This window comes from Vulpes lagopus, chromosome 8 (genome assembly GCF_018345385.1).
Source record: "Vulpes lagopus strain Blue_001 chromosome 8, ASM1834538v1, whole genome shotgun sequence".
Lineage (NCBI taxonomy): Eukaryota > Metazoa > Chordata > Mammalia > Carnivora > Canidae > Vulpes > Vulpes lagopus.
The window spans coordinates 81965853-81984925 of record NC_054831.1 but is presented as its reverse complement, the minus strand read 5'-3'; positions in this window follow the sequence as shown (position 1 = coordinate 81984925).

The following is a 19073-nucleotide window of genomic DNA, read 5'->3' as shown; positions in this document are numbered from 1 at the left end:
GTTGATGAATTCCAAGAATCTATTGAAAAATACCGAGAATTTTCCCCAAGATTTAATGTCTGCAAGTAAATCATTAGTTATTTAACTATATTGGAGGGCAGAGGGAAAATATATCAGAGGCAGAGGGAAAAATTGCTTAAAGTACAATAAGAATATGAAGCTAAAGAGCAATTGCTCTATTCATTATTAATATTTGATTAGGAGAAAAAAAAATCCCTGGGCTGGAAATCAATAGTCCAGGATCAGCCACTAATTATCTGTTTGGCCTTGGGCAAAATACTTAATATTTCTTGGCATCAGCTTTCTCCTTTAGAAAACAAGGTGGGAGGGTGACGAGTTAGAACACAGAGGACTTTTAGGGCCAGAGAAACGCTCTCTGTGATATGAGAATGAGGGACGCGTGTCATTGCATGTCTGCTCACACCCATGGAATGTGCGACAGCAGGAGTTAGGCCCAAGGGGAACACTGGGCTCTGAGCGCAGATGCCGTGTCAGCATGGTGGCTTCATCGACGGTGACAAACGTCCCACCTGGCCGCGATGCTGAGGGCAGGGGAGGCTGTGCACATGTGGGGACAGGACATCTTTCCAGTTTCTTAATTTTCTTGTCAACCAAAGACAGCTCTAAAAATAGTCTTTTGAAAAACTACAGCGTCCAGGGGCACCTGGGGGGCTCAGCTGGTGATGCGTCTGTCTTCAGCACAGGTCATGATCTCAGAATCCTGGGATCCAGCCCCACAACGGGCTCCCTGCTCAGCAACGGGTCTGCCTCTCCCTCTCCCTGCTCTCCTCCTGCCCGTGGTCTCACTCTTCCTCTCTTTCTAATGAATAAATAAAATCTTTAAAAAAACGTACAGTGTCCGATGATTTTCGGACTGAACTCCTCAGCACTGCTGGACCTGGGGATCTCTGAGGGCTCGGAGGTAAGAGAACCCCAGGGGTGAGGAGGGGAGAGCAAGGAAGACCTCCCCACCCCACCCATGCACACGGTCCCCAGGACTCTGCTCTTCTCTGGGGAAGGTTTCCTTGAAGATCCATTGACGGGAACATGCTGGCAGGACGCTGGATCTCCTTGCAAATAACCTGTCCTGACTTCAACCCACTCCATGAGGAAAAGTCAAGTGTGCTCTGAAGCCAACCATCCTCATAGCCCTAATCCCGATCTTCCATAGATATAAACACCTGCCGTTTCTTGACCTTGACCTTCCAACCTTCAGAACCATGAAAGATGAGTCTGTTGTTTAAGCTTCTGATCTCCAAGGTCCTGGGCCGGGGCCAGAGCTGCCCAGGGCACCCCCTCACCTCCTGAACCCCGATGGATGTGATCCCAGCCGGAGGCCCGCGGCAGGGCCATGGTCCAAGGGTCTCCAAGGCCGATGCTGAGGGATGTCTGGAAGGGTAACTTGCGGGATGTCGCGGAAATGCTGAGACACCTGGAAGTCACTTAAGCACCAGTTCGGGACAGAAACAAAGGGAAGAAGGCCGGCCTCTCGGAGGGGAAGATCTGGAACGTGTTTCTGCGGCGGGTCGGCGACAGCCAAGACGCCAGTGCGCCCCAGGCGTTGTGAGGACGGCCTGCCCCGAGCCTCGGCGGGTGCCCAGGATGCTTCTCCCTGGCTCGGAACGGCGATGCTTCATCTTCCAGTTTTATAATTTTCCCCTCACAGCTTTCTGTCCCAGCTCTGGTGCCTGACAGTCTCATTTCTATAACTCATTAAATATTCAATGATTCATAATAACAATTTTCCATGTAATTTTATTGTTCACATTCTGGCATCAGCTTCTTGCCCCAAATAAAATAAGTCTAAATACCCACTTGAAAGAAGGACATTTTCGTTTTCATTTTCGTGGCACTGATATTGTCAGAGGAGCTCGTTGCAGAAGACTTCCAAATATTACCGACACTGCCTCACCGTTATAACTCTGAGCAAATGGGAATTATGAAACAAAAAGCCAGGAAAGCAGGGAAAATTCAACCGATATCACAGTAACTGGAGAGGAAGCTAAGAGAGTGTGAAATCAAAGAATAATCAATTTCCTGAAGGAATAAGGTGCCGCCGCACGTCATTACAGATTATCTCAAGGGCGTGAGAAAGTCAAAGGCTGAAAAACTTGGAGCAGGAGAACTTGGAAGAGCAGGTCTGGATTTTTCCACTGGGGAAAACAAGTCGTGCCTTGCACCCAACATTTATAATAAATTTCTATTTTTTTTGACAGGATTATGTTCTCAGGCAAAATAAAATAATAAAATAAATAAAATAAAATAAAATAAAATAAAATAAAATAAAATAAAATAAAATAAAATAAAATAAAATAAAATAAAATAAAATAAAATTTCCATTTTCTTCCAACTGTCCAAGAGGACACGAGATCCAAAATATTAAAACATCAGAAGCTTGGATCATTTCCTCTCTTTGTTCCATCCTCATCGAGCCCAGGGTCGGCCACCACAATTTCCTCACCACTCTCCAGGCTTCTCCTTTCCTCGTGAAAACTGCACAGCATCAAACCAAGGACCAGTCCCACGAGAGGGCGGGTTGATGGGCCCAGCTGCAAATCCAAGGCCACAGGCCTCAGATGAAGCCCTAACAGGCCACCCCGGTGCTGGAGAGATGTCACAGCATTGCTCTGACAATAGGGGTCAGAATCCTAAATAAAATTCCAGCCTGTGCACACCTGTCTCTACCTCCACCTCCACTGATCCCTGGCTTCACCCTCCTCTGCCCAAACTCCCACGTGGACTCAATTCACACGTGGGTGCCCCTCCCAGAATCACATCCGGATTGTTTGTGCCTTTGTGTTTGCTAAAAACGCTTTGAGCTCCTTGCTTCTCTTGGCCACGTAGGGAAAGCCACAAGAATTTAAGCTGGCAAAAAAAAAAAAAAAAAAAAAAAGGCCAAAGTCAACACAACTGTCTCAAATTCCAACAGATCTGTTCCAGTTGAGAAAGTGAGGAATTCTCTGTTTTGGGGGACATTTCCCAAAGGTTAACGCCATCCTGCTGGACTGCTTCTGTTTGCAGGTTCCCCTCACGCTTCAGGTCTCAGGGATGGCTCAGCTGAAATTACACTCAGGCTTGAAGACATCTCCACAGCCTCCTCAGTAGCAGATTCCGGAAGCAGATTACCTTCCCGCAGATGTTTGCCTTCTTTCTCAACTCCCCTTTCTTTACCTTAATAGAAATGACATCAAAACCGTAGGGTCATTTAGGTCACATACAACCTCCTACATTGTCCTCATACCTGCTATTAATTTGCTTCCTATTAGATGCATCTTTTCAAAGCCGCTACACAGTTTTCTTGTGATTCTGAAATGACATTCAAATGACTATAAACAATTAAATTTAAAAATGAAAAAAAAAAAAACAAATGACTATAAACGCTCTGCGCATCTTTTTGTTTTTATTATTTCCGTTCTAAGATGGTAATGCTTTTGTCTCGCATTTCTGGTCATTATAAGTTATATTTTTAATTTATAAAATATCACAAACCTCAGATTCTCCTTTGGTATTTTTTCATCTCATAATCCCTGCTTCTAGCAAACCAACAAGAAAATCGGTGAATGCTCAAGTATCATTTTAGAGTATTGCAAAGATAATATCCTAAAAGTGTTGCCACCATTAACAATTCATTACCACCAAGTAAAGCGATAAGCAATGCCGGGTAAGAATGTCTGTTGGCTCACAAACCGGCCCTCGTACCTGCAGGGCTAGGAGGGACAGAAGGTTGGTAGGGTGCAGTTAAATAAGCGAGGGAACTTATCTATGAGGTGGCCTTGGGTAGTCATGAGATGACTACACCTCCACACCTGCCCACAGCCCACCTGCCCTGAATCCCGAAGGTCCATGTAGGGGCCTTAGCTGGACTCAGTCACATATTGAGTTGAGATGGTTTCAACACCCTTTCCCACTCTAGGCCGTATCTTTGAAAACAGTTCCTGCTGTGGGTACAGTGAGCAGAGCTACATCCCAAGGACAGCTGAGGATGAGGAGCATCTGACCATCCAGGGCTGAGTCTTCCCGATGACTGCCTCCCGTGGGAGGACACGGAGGACAGTGTAGGCGACTGCACACATTCTCAGTCCAGGTGAGTTTCAGTGTATCAAATTTTGAGTATTTCATTTCATACATTCTTCCTAAAAGCCTGTCAATGAAAAACTAAGGGAAACTAGTTAGCAGGCCTGGCCTAAATCCCCCATACCTACTTCAAAGCATGTTCTTTCATTGAATTCAACACATCAGCTAATGCCAATGTCTGTGTGTGATGACAGCTTGTGGCTAAAATCCAATGAAAGGAAAAATAAAAGAAAGGCATTAATTTCCATTGAATGTTTCTCTATTGATTAAACACAAATCCCCAAACTGAGTAGAGAGTTAGCATACTTAGACATCAAAAGCAGGAGCACCTGAGTGGCTGAGTTGGTCAAGCATCGTACTCTTGATTTCTGCTCAGATCATGATCTCGGGGTCCTGGGATCAAGTTCTGCATTGGGCCCTGCACTCAGCTGGGAGTCTGCTTGGGATTTTCTCTCCTCCCTCTCTACCCCTCCCCCCATAAATAAATAAATAAATAAATAAATAAATAAATAAATAAGGAGAAAAAAGGAAGAAAATACTTCCTCACAAACAATTTTATTTGGCAGTTTGGATCCTTTTTTACAACTCTACGTTCAAAGACAACTGTCACGTGTCTCCTCTCTACAGAGAATTTTATTAAGTTGATAGCTCAGTCTTTAAAACAGTAGCATGAAAATCTATTTAGAGTTTTTTTTTTTCTCTCAACTTCAATAAAAGCATTGCTTGCTTTGCTTTCAGCCACTTCTCTACGCATAAACATATCCCTGTATAGCATAAATCTATCCCCGTATAACACATCCCTGTTGTAAAGTTCTGCTCTTTGGCTCTGACTGAGGTCACCTGGCTCAGCCCCACGAGCCCAACAGGACTCCTGGGGGCTAACTGGCCATTGTTACCTTAGAGGGAAACCTCCTCTGTTCCCCACTTGGTACTTAGTCTCTCCTTTTCAAAAAAAAAAAAAAATCAAATATAGATCTTCTATATTTGTTTACGAGACTTCTCATAAATCTTGGATTTTTCAGTAACGTCCAGGTAAAGGAAAATCACTGGGTCATACTTTGAATTGCTGGTTCATCAACAACCTAACGCAACACTCCTGAGCTGTGCTGACCAGTGGGGATGAAAAGTAAACAGGATTGTCCCTGCTGTGGTTTTAAAGGAGCTTATACAATAGGAAGGGTTCCAAAAATGAGGATCAAGCAAAAATACAAATAATTTCACTGTAATGATAAGAAGCAAACACAGAACAGAAAGCCAGGCCTGCAGTTCGGGTGGATGGGGTCGCTCCTCTGCCGTGTTCCCAGAGTAAGAACCAGTAAGGACAGGGCTGCAGGGCAGTGATGGGGGAGGCAGGGATTGGGTCTCCCAAGGCCTAGGAGTTTCTAGGGCTCGGGTTTTGTCTTCAGTACAAAGACAGAACATGAAGGGTTTTAATCAGGGCAATGAGGTCCTCAGACACATAACAGAGGGTCTGATGCAACAGATGGGGGAAGCCACACCCATCGGAGCATGGAGATCGACGATACCTTGAGAAGAGCACCACACTGAAGACAGTGATCTGACTTATAAGTTGGATGACTTAGGTGTTTTAATGCAATTAAACTTCAAGCCTTTAAAAAAACATATAATGGAATTCTATCAAAATGTTGGTCACTAAGTCTCATTTTTAGTAACTAGCATGTTTTAAATCCTCAACCCCCATTGATGCAAATACAGGCCTGATGCTCGGACACATGACCTGACCGACCGGAGGAAGGCAGTGAGCGCAGTGCATGTTTGCAGGAAGACCTGTGCCCAGACGTGCCGTGACCACATTTGATTTTTCACACCAACTGCCCACAGCCCACATGTTCTTGCACTAATATCTGACCTCAGTGCTCCTGACTCTGGGTCACTTGGCATCCAGTTGAAATTATTCTTTTATCTTTTTCCAACATTGGACATCACACAACATAACTACCTTGTCACACACTTCGTCCAGGAGATCCACGTGGCCGTGTAAATCTAAACTAGTGGAAATGAAATACATTTAAAATTCAGGTCTTTGGTCACACGACCCACATTTTAACTATTCAGTTGCCACATCTGAACCATGTTCCACACAGCTCCCGGACCAAGTAGAAAGTTCCGTAGGACGGAACATCATCACAATGTTTTCAATAACACCGCGCACCATCAGTCTTCCATAAAGCAAAGAAAACTGGGCTCAAGGCAGAGTGTACCTATTAGCTCCAGGCAACATGGGTTGGAAAAAAAAAATCACTTAGAACTCTTGTCTCACGGATGCTGGAACTCCAAACCGTGGTCCCACTGTTAACTCAGCAAGAGGAACTGCCAGCCTCCGCCCCTAACAGATACTCATTTAGCTTAGGAAGAGAGCCAAACAATAATAGTAATTGTAATAGCAGTGATAATTATAGTTAATGTCATGCAAATTGCTGGAAAATGAGTGCTATAAAAAGACTAGCTCCGCAATGCCGCAAATATATTTCAGCTAAGGGCTTGTACGCTATTGCAGACCAGTTTAATACCCCTCCTGCATCTGCCCCTTCCAGTCTACCCTGTCTGTGGTGGTACCCTCTATCACCCTTCATTTCTCACTCATATCACAAGCATCTGCAACACTTTGATCAGAGGAAGAGTTACCAGTCCCCAAGCACGTACGATGCGCTGGACACTGCACTCAGTGCCTCCACCCATCAGTCCATTTAATTAATTCTCCAGCAGATGGGGGTGGTGGTGATGCCATTAACTCTACTCTTAAATAAGAAACAAGCTGCTCTGCTCAGAAAGAAACGTAAGTTGCTCACCATCACACAAAACCGGAGAGAAACAGAGTTGAGACAAGAAATTCCCGCAGGGTAGTCCACGGCACCCATCCTTCATCGCCAGCGCCCACCAGGCTCAATAATGAAGATTTTTAGATTCTAAAGAAAACTATGGATGACCTCCTAGAAAATAAAAATGCAGGCACCCAAAAATGAAATTTAATTTCGGACTGTTTTATGTGCCTGCGCTTATGAATCAACACTCTATACATTTCTTCCCGTGTCTCATAGCTTGGCACTTAAAGCATTTACTGTTTACGGTCTGTCCTCCACCCTCGATGGAAGGTCCTCTTCTGATCTTGTCTTGAATGCCAGCCAGTTCTTGCCTGACGTCATTTTTTGGGGCAATATTTAGCCAACATACAAGAAAACTGCCCGTTCTCAGCTGCTGGACTCCACAGCTACATGCTGTGTTTTTCTAGCCCATGCAGTTGGCCATTTTAGCAAATACCTTCCCATGGCATAACTCAGGCCAACAACTTTTCTGACTCTGCTCTCAGACGTGTTGTGCTCTGTTGCCTATCGGTAGATAATGCTGCGTGTTTTATTTTTCTCCTATGGCCACACTCATCCTGGTTCAATTTTATGTTTTAACTAAGACGTTGCTAGGTATGTTAATGGAGAAGTTATCAAACCTCAGGAGTTTATAGCAAAAGAAATTTAAATCATCCTCAACTGACCTTGAAATTAAATATCCCTGGCTGGGGGAGACTCTTCTCCAAGGTCATAATTCAGGGATGGACCGTCCTTCCATCCTGTGGTCCGCCGTCTTTAACGAGTAGCCTCAAGGCCGCCGTGTGAGTCTTCATCAAGTCAGCACAGGGCTGATAAATGGGGTTCAAGGTCTTGGAGCATTGGAAATCTTGAATATTCCCTTATCCCAGATATTCCTCAACACTCAACTGTATGCTTAAAAAAGACTAAAAGTATCAGACTCCCAGAACCTCTCAAGTGAGCAAAAATAACGGAGTCCTGATTCGGGTGTGGTCTCCCCCACCGACTGTTTCAGTGGTTCCCAAGTAACCTTCAATCTGCAAGAGGAAGAGGAAAAAGCAAGGTTAGAATCTCGTCTAAGAGAACATTGAAGGCACACTGGCCCCTGGGACAGACTGGAAACAGGTGGATCGGGAAAGGGAAGAGTTTAGGGAAACCGTGGAAGAAACTGGATGATGGAAGGAACCACACATTCAGATGGAAAGCCTCTGACAAGCGTCAGACCTCCAGCCGCGTGGCTGGAAAGCGGGCGGCGAGGGAGGTTCGCGGGGAACCTTCATCCCGTGGGTGGAGAGGCACACAGGATACCCAGCTTTACCTACTCAACGAGGCGCCTCGTACTTGGCATTTAAGGTTGGAGGGGTCACGGAACGCACCCCCCCAAATATGCCTCTTTGGCACGAGGGTTATCGGAAGCCGTGGGCCTTGTAGACAGCAGGTGCGCGGAGGTGAGGGAAGCCCCCCGGGAGGGGACCTTCTCCCTGTACCGGAGACTGGGGAGGGGAAATCTGTGAAACCGTCTTAAACTAACTCTCATGTCCACATGCTCTCCCCACACACGCTCACTTCCTTTGCGCTCCTTCCCGTCCCGCCACCCGCCTAGCCACCTGCTTCAGTGTCCGTCTCGTAGCGGGGCCCCCGCAGCAGGTAAAACCGACACGAAATAAGCCCGTGTGCTTTCCTCTGCTTCATCTGTCTTCACCTTGGCTTAATTCTCAGGCCCGCAAGGAGATCCTAAGGGAACAGAGGTAGCACGTCGCCTCCCCTACAAGCTGTGTGACACTCAAGCCATCAAATCAGGATTTCCCTAAACCCTAATGTGCAGAACATCACCTGTGGGGCATGTTCAATGCAGAGGACAAAAAAAAAAAAAACACCTAGAAAACCTTAAATTGGGTCTGGGAATGGGGATCACCATTTTTTAGCATCGGTTCAGGTGATTCTGGTGCAAGTTTCACCTGTTAAGAGGGGCCGCACAATCGTGAGCAAGGGAAAATAAGGTGGCTCCTGTTAAATGTTAGAACCATAAGATAATTAATTTTAAAATCACAATTAAGATTAAGTGGAAGATATTTCCTGACCAGAGATATGGGTTTAGCCCTTCAGTGTTTTTATTATCACTTTTTTAATACCACTAGCACCATGATAAGGATACATGACGCGCATATACCTATTTGGGCTTAAAATGTTTCGGTGCTAACACTAAGGTTTTTAAGAGTGCTATGTGACTTTCAGACAGGAATATATCCATCAAAAAGCTTTTCCAAGGGAAAAGAGGAAAATTATGCTAACTTTAGAGATGAATTATATCATTTTGTAGATCCCAGTCAAATGAAGCATTGAAATAGCATAGGCCGAGCATAAAGCCGGAGGAGGTATTATTTAGAAATGTCCTTGTGAATTATACTTATTCAGTGTGGAAAATGGTATCTATTTCCTAGAAGACAATGTGCTATAGAAGATAACGTATATGTTGTTTGAAGTTTGTAAGAAATAAATTTTTCCATGATAATGGGTGAGTAATTTACGCCTGACAAAATGACTTTGTAATAGCTGAATGGAGATAAAAGAGAAATCTGATTATCCTAATTAATGATGATGCTGCAAAGGTGCCTCTGGAGCAGCATGGGGCGTGTGCAGGACTAATAAATACTATTTCGTTATTTGGAAGACGCTGCTGATTGTGAACGATTAGCAGATACGATGATGTCTTTGCAGTTGCAGCCAATTTGCCGTTTCGAGTGGTGGTAGGCGGCCTCCTGGGAGGCAGGGGCGAACCACACAACGAAACCCAACCGGTCCTCTGTGTTCTGCGCCGGGCGGTAGCATGGAGCGGGGCCAGGGAACTTTCCTGAGAGATGATGGCCCCGGATAAAAATATAAAAATGCCACCTGACTCCAAACTGATACCATTTGTGAGAAGCTGCGTCCTGAGAGGCTTCAGTAAAATCTCATTCAGGCAAAACAAACACACAACACGCACCATAGATTCTAGAATCCACCTGAGCCTGCGCAGAATTAGAGTCTGGATCCCTTTTTTTTTTTTTTTTTCACGAATTAGAAATTGTCAGGAAAAGAGCAAAGTAGGGGTGAGGATGAAGGCTCAGCACTCTGGCGGTAAACATGACAGCAGTGCAGGCAGCACTGTCCCTTATTCCTCTTACCTCGGAAAGGAGCGGGTGTCACAAAGCTGTGGCTTCTCCAGGAAGGCAATTTGAGACGGTGGCGACCTCACGGGGCGAGGTCTGGGCATCACCCTCTCGCAGGAAGGAGGAGAAAGGGGTCTGGCAGGTGCACAGCTCCCCAAGCCCAGCTGCTCCAACACGACGCCGAGAACTCCACGTCCAGGGGTAGCGTCTGCTGGGTGTGCAGACGGAGCCTTCGACTGCAAACGAATGGTGCTGGATGAGGTTCATAATAAAAGTTATCTATTGCACCAATTACTTATTTTTTTAAAAAAATATTTTATTTATTTATTCATGATAGACATAGAGAGAAAGAGGCAGAGACACAGGCAGAGGGAGAAGCAGGCTCCATGCAGGGAGCCCGACGCGGAACTTGATCCCAGGACTCCAGGATCATGACCTGGGCCAAAGGCAGGAGCTAAACCACTGAGCCACCCAGGGATCCCCTGCACCAATTATTTATCAATCACACGAGGATTCCACAGTGGCCAAAGTTAAGTAACAACAGGAAGAATGGGGTTGGGCATTAGCTCTAAGGCTTTGATCCTGCAGGCATTTCTCAAGCCCCAGCAACTTTAGCTCTCGCTGCTGCAGAGGCTGGAGGGAGGGAGGCGGAGTGGGGGATGGAGGCCGTGGTTCCCAAACTCGGGATTCCTGCCGCTGGCAGCTTCCCTGGGACTCCCAGGGCGGAGGGAAGGTGTCACTCACAGGGAGGGACAGGAAGGGGATGGGCGCCCAGGGAGCTGTGGCTCCCCCGGACATGCCACCCACCGTCTCATTGGGCCGGGCAGTCACCATCAAGCCCACCCATGGATTTAATCCAGAAACCACAGCCGCCTTGGATACCACAAGCTTGCAGGGCCTGGTATCCACGGTCCCGCAGCCCCCAGGACCCCCCACCATGACAGGGGCTCCCCGTTGACCATCACAAGGAAGAAATGCCGCCGTGCGATGCACCCGCAGTGGCGCAAACTCTGTGAACGAGAACCCGAGCTGAAACTCCTTCACATACTCGAATAATCATGCCCCAATATGAAAGGGAATGTTTGAAATATTCAAATTAACAAACATAAGCGTTTGAGTAAGAAAGGCCAAGAGTCTGTTGGAAAAAATCAGCAGGTGGATTTGAAAAATAAAGGCACCGAAATAAGGTAGCAAACAGAATAGCCACAAATTGGAATTCAATGATTAAGATCGAAACCTTACGGCGTATATTCAATCACAGATTAGACGTCTTTAAAGAGAGAATAGGAAAACGGGAAAAAGGTTTGTAAAAGCCGAGAAGTGATGGGAAGAAGTGTCTGAAGACAGAGCCGCCGAGTCCAGCCCAGGGAAGGAGCCTCTGAACCCCCGAGAGAAGTGGAGGCCGGGAGTTCTGCCGCCTGGGCCCCCCTGTGCCTGTCCCTCCCCACGCCCCCTCCGTGTCTCTGTTCTGGGAGCCCACGTCTGTCTGTCCGGATGGCGCTGACCAGCCACAGGGACACACACCCCCAGGCCCGCACCGGCCACACCTGAGGTGGCAGCGCCGTCCTTGGCAGGAGGATGCCTCCCCACCCCCGGGTCCCAGTGCTGCACCCGTGCCCCTGGCCCGGATGGCCATTTGGGACTGGCTGTCAGTGCCCTGGGTTCCCGCCTGCACCTCGAGCCACAGCACCTGTTTGTACCGCGCCCGGCACCTGCAGGACGACCTCCCCCCACCCCGGGCCCAGGGTGTTCAGTCTCACTGGGAACATGGCTCACGAAAGGGGTGCCTTGTGCATTCCTTGCTGCTGACCTCTTAGGGTGGGAGCAAGTCTGCCCGCCGTCTACACGGTCCTCACGTCCCATGTGCCCACTCTTCCTCAGGAGCTGCGACGGGGCCATCTCCCTCTGCCCAGGCCACTCTCCCACACCTGTCATTGTCTCTGTGCTGTCCTGGCACATGGGTGGGCCCCACTCAGGAGCCTCAGCATACAGGAAGGACAGTTGGCCGCACAGTGTCCACCTGGAGGTCAGAGGAACAGAGGACCTCATGGTCCTTGAGGAAACCGGGTAAGAAATCTTTACTTCTGTCTCCTTTATGCTGTTGACTGCAGCGGAGTCGTGATGAGGATCAAATGTGGGGGTGACCTGAGGTCTGTACCGTCGGTGTTTGACAAACCCCTCGTTAGTGCCCGGTAGTATTTCATGCGACCTACTGGGAGGTGTGGATTCAGTGAGATCTCCTGTAGAAGGTTCTGGCCTTGGGGTACCTTGGGGGGTCCGTCGGTGAAGCGTCTGCCTTCAGCTCAGGTTGTGATCTCAGATCCTGGTATTGGGCCCCAGGTCGGGCTCCCTGCTCCGCGAGGGGGTCGCCATATCCCTCCACCCCTCCCCCTGCTGTGGTCTCTCCATGCGTCAAATGAATGAATGCAATCTTTAAAAGAAATTAAGGAAAATAAGAAGTTCTGATTGTCGTTGGATTCTTTCAAATTATCCTAGGAACCCCAAACGGGACAGATGGGTGATGGTTCTGGTGACAAGTACCTCCCTGAGGTCAACATTCAATTACTCCACTATCACCACCCTGTTTCAGGCTCAGATGGTCAAGTCCGAGAGTGTCATAAGGGCGAGAGAGAGAGAGAGAGAGAGAGAGAAAGGTAGGGAGAGAGATGGAGCGAGAGGGGAAGGGGGCGAGGTGGGGGAGTCACACTTGTATTTCTAAGCTCTTACTGGCTCCCATTCCCGAAAAACGACTTTTACCACCTGCTGATGGAGCTGCGTGCACAGTGAGAGCCGTTCCCACGGGCGCCTGCTGCGGCCACATGTCCCGGGCCATACTTCCAACCTCAGAACTACCCTCCCGTATGCATACTTTGCTTTAGCTTTGCTTTAGCTTTGCTTTAGCTTTGCTTTATGAATAATTTGGGGAAATGCTCATACTGCCCTTTTTGATGGCTCTTCACGAGAATACAACAAAACCCCACTTGCATCTCATCTGCGCATTCCTATTTTAAGGCAGTTTGACAGCCACACCTGTGTCTCTCTGTTCAGAACTACGAAATACCTTGGCCTAAGCATTTTTTCTGGTTGAAGTCTTCACAGACCGTAATCTCTCAGTATCATCCTTTCCAGGGTATGGCGTGGCCACGGCTTCAAAAGGAATTTTAAACGATGGCTGGAGAAGATTTGGAGACAATACACTCGTGGGGATTAGTGGGAAATAATTCTACGCGAGAGAATTTTTACCGAGCTAAAGCTTCCTGGAAGTTGTTTGAAATGTCCACAGGGTGCCTGGGTGATGAGCTGCGTCCGCCCAGCGTCGAGGGCGGATATTGGAGATCATCGGCTCTTACTACTTGGTGGTAGAGCCATTCGCCTAATGTGGGCATATGGAGGGCCGCGTGCCTTCGTGTCTCCGCAGCCATGTGCCTCGCTCCCTAACTCTGCCGAATTAGCGACCACGTGTTACAACCAGATAGTTTCCCAGTTTCTCCTCTCAGCTCTCCCTGCTTCTCCCGGGGCCTCGTAGGCTGACCACAGTCCCCACACAGGGACATGCGATGTCAGGAGCAGTGGAGAAGGACGGAGGGATGCGATCCTCGTCCCGTTGCTAAGATGACAAGGAGTTACCGCTAGCCCATGGCTCGTGTGTTGACATCAGTGAGTCCTGGGCCATGGGTGAGGGGGGCAGAGTTACCACCGTCCCCCCATCTCAGGAGACCACAATGTCAGGTAACGTGCCACCCTGGCCTGTTGGGGCCGCTACCACAGACCACCGCAGACGGGGCCAAAACCCCAGGTACCGACTGCCCACAGTGCTGGAGGCTGATGCCCTAGGTCCATGGAGACACCAGCAGATCTGGGGTCTGGTGAGAGCCCACTTCTGGCTCATCTTGCCTCTATGCCTTCCCACGGGGGAAGGACCCAGGGGGCTCCCTGGGGGCCGTCCTCTAAGGACACTGATCTAACCATGCCCCCCATGACCTCATCACCTCCCAGAGGCCCCACATTCTGACACTGATGCTGGGGGGCTGTTTTCCACGTTTCAATCTGGGGAACACAGATGTTCCAAAGTCCATAACACATGCTCAAGATTAAATAAGTGAAGGTCAGAGCCGTGCCACCCACCCGAGCAGCCTCGTTAAACACCGAGATGTACCCTTCTTAGATCACCTATAAATATTGCTTTATGTTATTATGTCCCAAAATATCCTCACTGCATCCTAGAAGGGTGCATATTTGTGTGCATCTGGTGTTTTCCAATAAGAAATGGGGGCCTACCCACTCTACCGCTTTGTAGACAATTGTCATCTTAGTCGCCCGTTTGCTCCACGATTCTCACAAGACTTCAAGGTGAAGATGACTTTACTCCCAATACTCATACTAGCACTCGGCCCAAGGTAATAGCTTAATAATGGTTTAAAGAATGAACAAATAGGGTCGTATTCCTTCATGCAACTTGGGCTCAGGCCAAGAGAAGTCGCGGTGCGTTCTCAGAAGGCTTTCAGATCTGGAAGACCAAGATAAGTAAGAGTCCAACCCTCACGATGTTTCTTGCTTTGCCCCTTTTCTCACCCGACAAAATCTGACAAAGTGTGCCTTCCGTCAAAGCCCTCCCGACCACCCGCAGATCACAGCTGATATGTGTGTGATCTGATCTCCTTTTCCAAGAGCGACACAGGTCACTTCCAAAGAAAGGAAATTCTAATTACGTCATAAAATGGCTCTCGCTGTCTTATGCGTGGGTAGGGGTTTGCGCTTTCTCCGTTAGACTGCAATGTCTTGAAGTTTGGAGGAGCCTGTCTGTTAAGTCCAACCCTACATCATTTCCTGTCACGTAGTGAGTATTCGGTGAAGTCCTTGAAGAACCGTGTTCAGCAAATCTTCAGAGAGAAAAATTGTGAAAAAAAAAAGTAGAAAGCCTGTCTTAAAAGGGATAAAAGTAGGTATCGTGATGGAATATGAGGGAAAGAGAAAATGTGACCCTGAGCCTGGGGAAGAATATCCTGTATGGATTCCACAAAATATCCCTTAGTAAAGGTAATAAAAAGAAGGCCCATTGATTAAAAGAAATTGAATCCATTGCTCATAATAGCATCCCATTGATTGAAAGGTATCCCTTATAATGGTGTCCTTCAATGAAGCACCTGTCACGCATTAGCCTTTCAACCCCAGCATCCTGTGAAAAGAATTTCTTGCTTATGCTACCGGTCATATGACCCCATCCATGACATTTAATTAATTGCATCTCTTGAATGTAGATTTGGGGTTTTCTAAAAATAGAGAGAAACCTATTACAAAAACAAGAAATTTCTCCATATGGTGTATAACAAAATTTAACCCTTCCATCTGTATATCTGGAGATATTTTAGCAAACCTGATTATCACTGATAAATGGATTTATACAAATAGAAAAGTCTTAATTCTAGGACATGTATTGTCTGCATTGAAGTACATATAGAAACTATTGTAATATGTTCATTTATTCTAAGAATACACCTTTAAAATACAATGTATCAGTACTCTTGTTCTAAAAGATGAACTAAAATTGTTCAGAATTCTGTAAATATGGAAGTTAATATAATAAGAAAGATTCAACAAAGTTTTGCTATTAGTTGCAAGCAATCAAATGTATGTTTTAACAAACAAGCAGCAAAATAAATGAACATTTATTCAAACATAATCTTTACTTCCAGCTACAAATCTGTGTTACTTTTGTGCAATGAAGGAGGAAAGGTAATATCTTTAATACAATATATGTTTTTGCATTTCAAACAAAGTACCTACACAATCTTATTACTCACCTAACAAAATCTATGGAATACAATGGTTATATTAAAAAACAACACCTGTATGTTCTTTTATGCCATGTCTCAAAAAGATAAATGACCTTTTCTATTGATTGTCTATATTTTTCATGTAAATACCTTAACCCTTGGAGAAGTGAAATAAATGATTAGCATTTTAATTTAGATTAGATTTTGAATCTGAAACTAACTGAAATAAATTTTGTTGTAAATTCTCAAAAGGAGTTTAGAAGCACTCAGATCCAATCACACTCAAGTCTTGACAGTGTTTTTTGCATTAATATATCCACTCTCTTTCAAAATAGGTTTTAATGAATTCACAAGTTTGCAAATGATTGCTGATCTTAATGGAAAAATAATTTCAAAGAAAATTTTCAGCTATTCAAATGTCACTCATAAATATAGCAGAAAGATTTATAATAGAGGAGATAAACAGAAAGTTGTGGTCATAAAGTTTATCTACAAACTTGATAAGAATGAATCCATTATTACGGTGGAGGGTTTTGATTGTGAGGTTGCCCTGCATGTGGCAAAATGCTGCAGCTGATAAAGCCTCCTCTGGCACTTCCATAATTGATGGCCATAACTATTCACATCGTGACCAAGCAGAGGCAACGTCTGGATAATAGCAAACAAGTTGTTGGAAATAATTAGAAAAAATATTTTGACTGCATAATGTTTTTAAAAATGCCTGATATATATTTTCATGAACTAAATATTTGGTCAGAAGTTTTGCTTAAATGAATCAAAGTCTCTGATTCAATCAATAGAATAACATTTCGGATATGATTGGAAATAAACCAAACGTTATAACTCACAACCGATGGGTAGGGTGAAATCAAATAGCAAGCGATAACTCAAATTCCTGTCTAAAATGTCCTTCAATACGTGGAAGGAAAGCTTGAGTGGAATTAGAAGTAACTTGGTCAACAAGTCCCCTGACATTCATCAGACAGGTCGGAACATGGCCTAAACTTTCCAAATGGACCAGTTGGAAGGAGGGCAGAGGCAATGATGGCTTCTGCTTGGTAACCACTGGCACACGGACCTCAGATTGAAGAGAGACATGAACGCCAGGAGTCTAGGGGAGCTGGAGTCTCAGGCACAGGTGGATTGGCACAGTGTTTACTGCTTCACATAAACCAATAAATACATCTCAGGAGCATATGATTCCATGGGGTTTCTTCACGTGTTTCTTCAATGATTCGGCATATTCGCTGAACGCCTGCCCCAGGACACACCGAGGAGCCAAGGAGACTGTGGCTTACTTAGCATTTTCATTTCAAAAGACAGAAGAAGGAAGAAGAATTGATCCACTGGATCCTGTCTCTCTGTGGTCAAGATTGTGTTCACAGGATGTCAAATATCATGCACTTCTAGACAAGGCATAGGTGACATCAAACATCCGTGCCTAGAAAGATTGATGCAGAAGCTTTCAGGCCAGGCAGCCTAGAAGAGGGGCAGCCATGTGACACAGGCAAAGAGCTGGTGGCTGCAGGAAGGACCATAAAGGGGATGTGGGAGGCGGGTCAGATGGAGCACTGAGAGGTGTCAATGCAAGGAGTAAAGGGATCTCAGTTCTCAGGAAGGTCTCCTCCATGCAGAGCTGCTGCATTAGGACAGTAAAAGTAAGCAAAGGGGAGCTCAGAATTAAGGATCATCAAATATGCAAGGAACACAAGCCACCGTAAGTCAGGTTCATCCGTGAGAAATAGGCCTTTCTCCCCAGAGAGCCCCAGAATGTCAAACTTTCCATTCCAAAACACAAATGATTCAAAAGAAATTCCGTTTCATACTCACAAACTGGTAATATTTAAGAAATATGATAATATCAATTACTGGTGAGGAAATGGCTCACTGGAGCTCTAGGGCCCTGTTGGTAAGAATTCAAATTGGGAAGATTTACTTCAGGAAACCATTTGGCTTTGCCTTGTGAAGTTACGGACACGAATCCTACTACCCAGGGCCCCTGCTGCATGGCCACCCTCCCGCACACGACCGCACTGCTCCACGCGTGCGTCCGGGACGCTCTGCACAGGTGCACCTGGACAACTCCTAAGAAGGATCGGAGCTGGGCCACCTCCCAAAGAAACAAACAACTGCAAGCAAAGTAGGTGCTCATTAACAATGACTATAAACAAGTTGCAGTAAAGATTTCCACTTGTCAAGCTTATGCAGTGTGGCAAATGCACACTCATCCACCACACATAAGGTGACTGGATCCTTGAAGACGAGGCTCAGCAGCATCTAAAAGTTCTCAGGTCCAGACACAGTAAGAAAATGTTTTTATGTGCCTCCGCGGCACAGTATAACCTAACAAGATCACAGGGAGGCACACCGGTGGAAGGGAGTTGTGCAGGGGGGCAACCAACACAGAATGCAGCTGAGGGGGCCCCCCAGGGGGAGGTGGGGTGGGAGATGGGACCAGGTGACCACATGGGGCATGTGCTAGGTTGTCGCTGATGTTGTTTCGGTGTGCTCCGACTTACACTCGCGATGCATATATCGTTTTGTAGATACTAAACATCACTTGGTGATTTAAGCAACTTTCTTTGCATCACCCACCTCTCACCCTGGGACATGGACCCTCCAGCACTCCAGCGTATCTTCATTCTTCTTCCAGTGCTGTCTGGACCCGAAAACAGACTCAAAACTTTCTCCTTTCTGCGTGTTTTAGAAACAAGCTCTCCCACTGCCAGTAAAATTCGAAATCTATTGTACTGCTCTTCAAAAGTCTCATGGCCCAAGGAACGCAAGGCTAACATTTCCTATGGCTACCAAGGCCTCGGTGATACAGCACCACCTGCAGCTCCAGCTTCAACATCCCAGCTCTCGCCCAGGCAGCCCATGCTGCAGGGGTCCCACGGAAATGCAGATGGGCACCTGCTCGCATAGTGGCAGAGGCAGCCATGTGGTGGGGGCGCACCCTGTGGAATCACGTGGCCTCTCCTCACACCCTGCTTCTTCTCCCTTCTTGGCAAGTGACTGAATTCTAGGTACCTTAGTTTCCTTGACTAGTGAAGGAGAAGAAGGAAGGAAGGAAGGAAGGAAGGAAGGAAGGAAGGAAGGAAGGAAGGAAGGAAGGAAGGGAGAAAGAAAGAAAGAAGAAAGAAAGAAAGAAAGAAAGAAAGAAAGAAAGAAAGAAAGAAAGAAAGAAGAAAGAAGAAAGAAAGAAAGAAAGAAAGAAAGAAAGAAAGAAAGAAAGAAAGAAGAAGAAAGAAAGA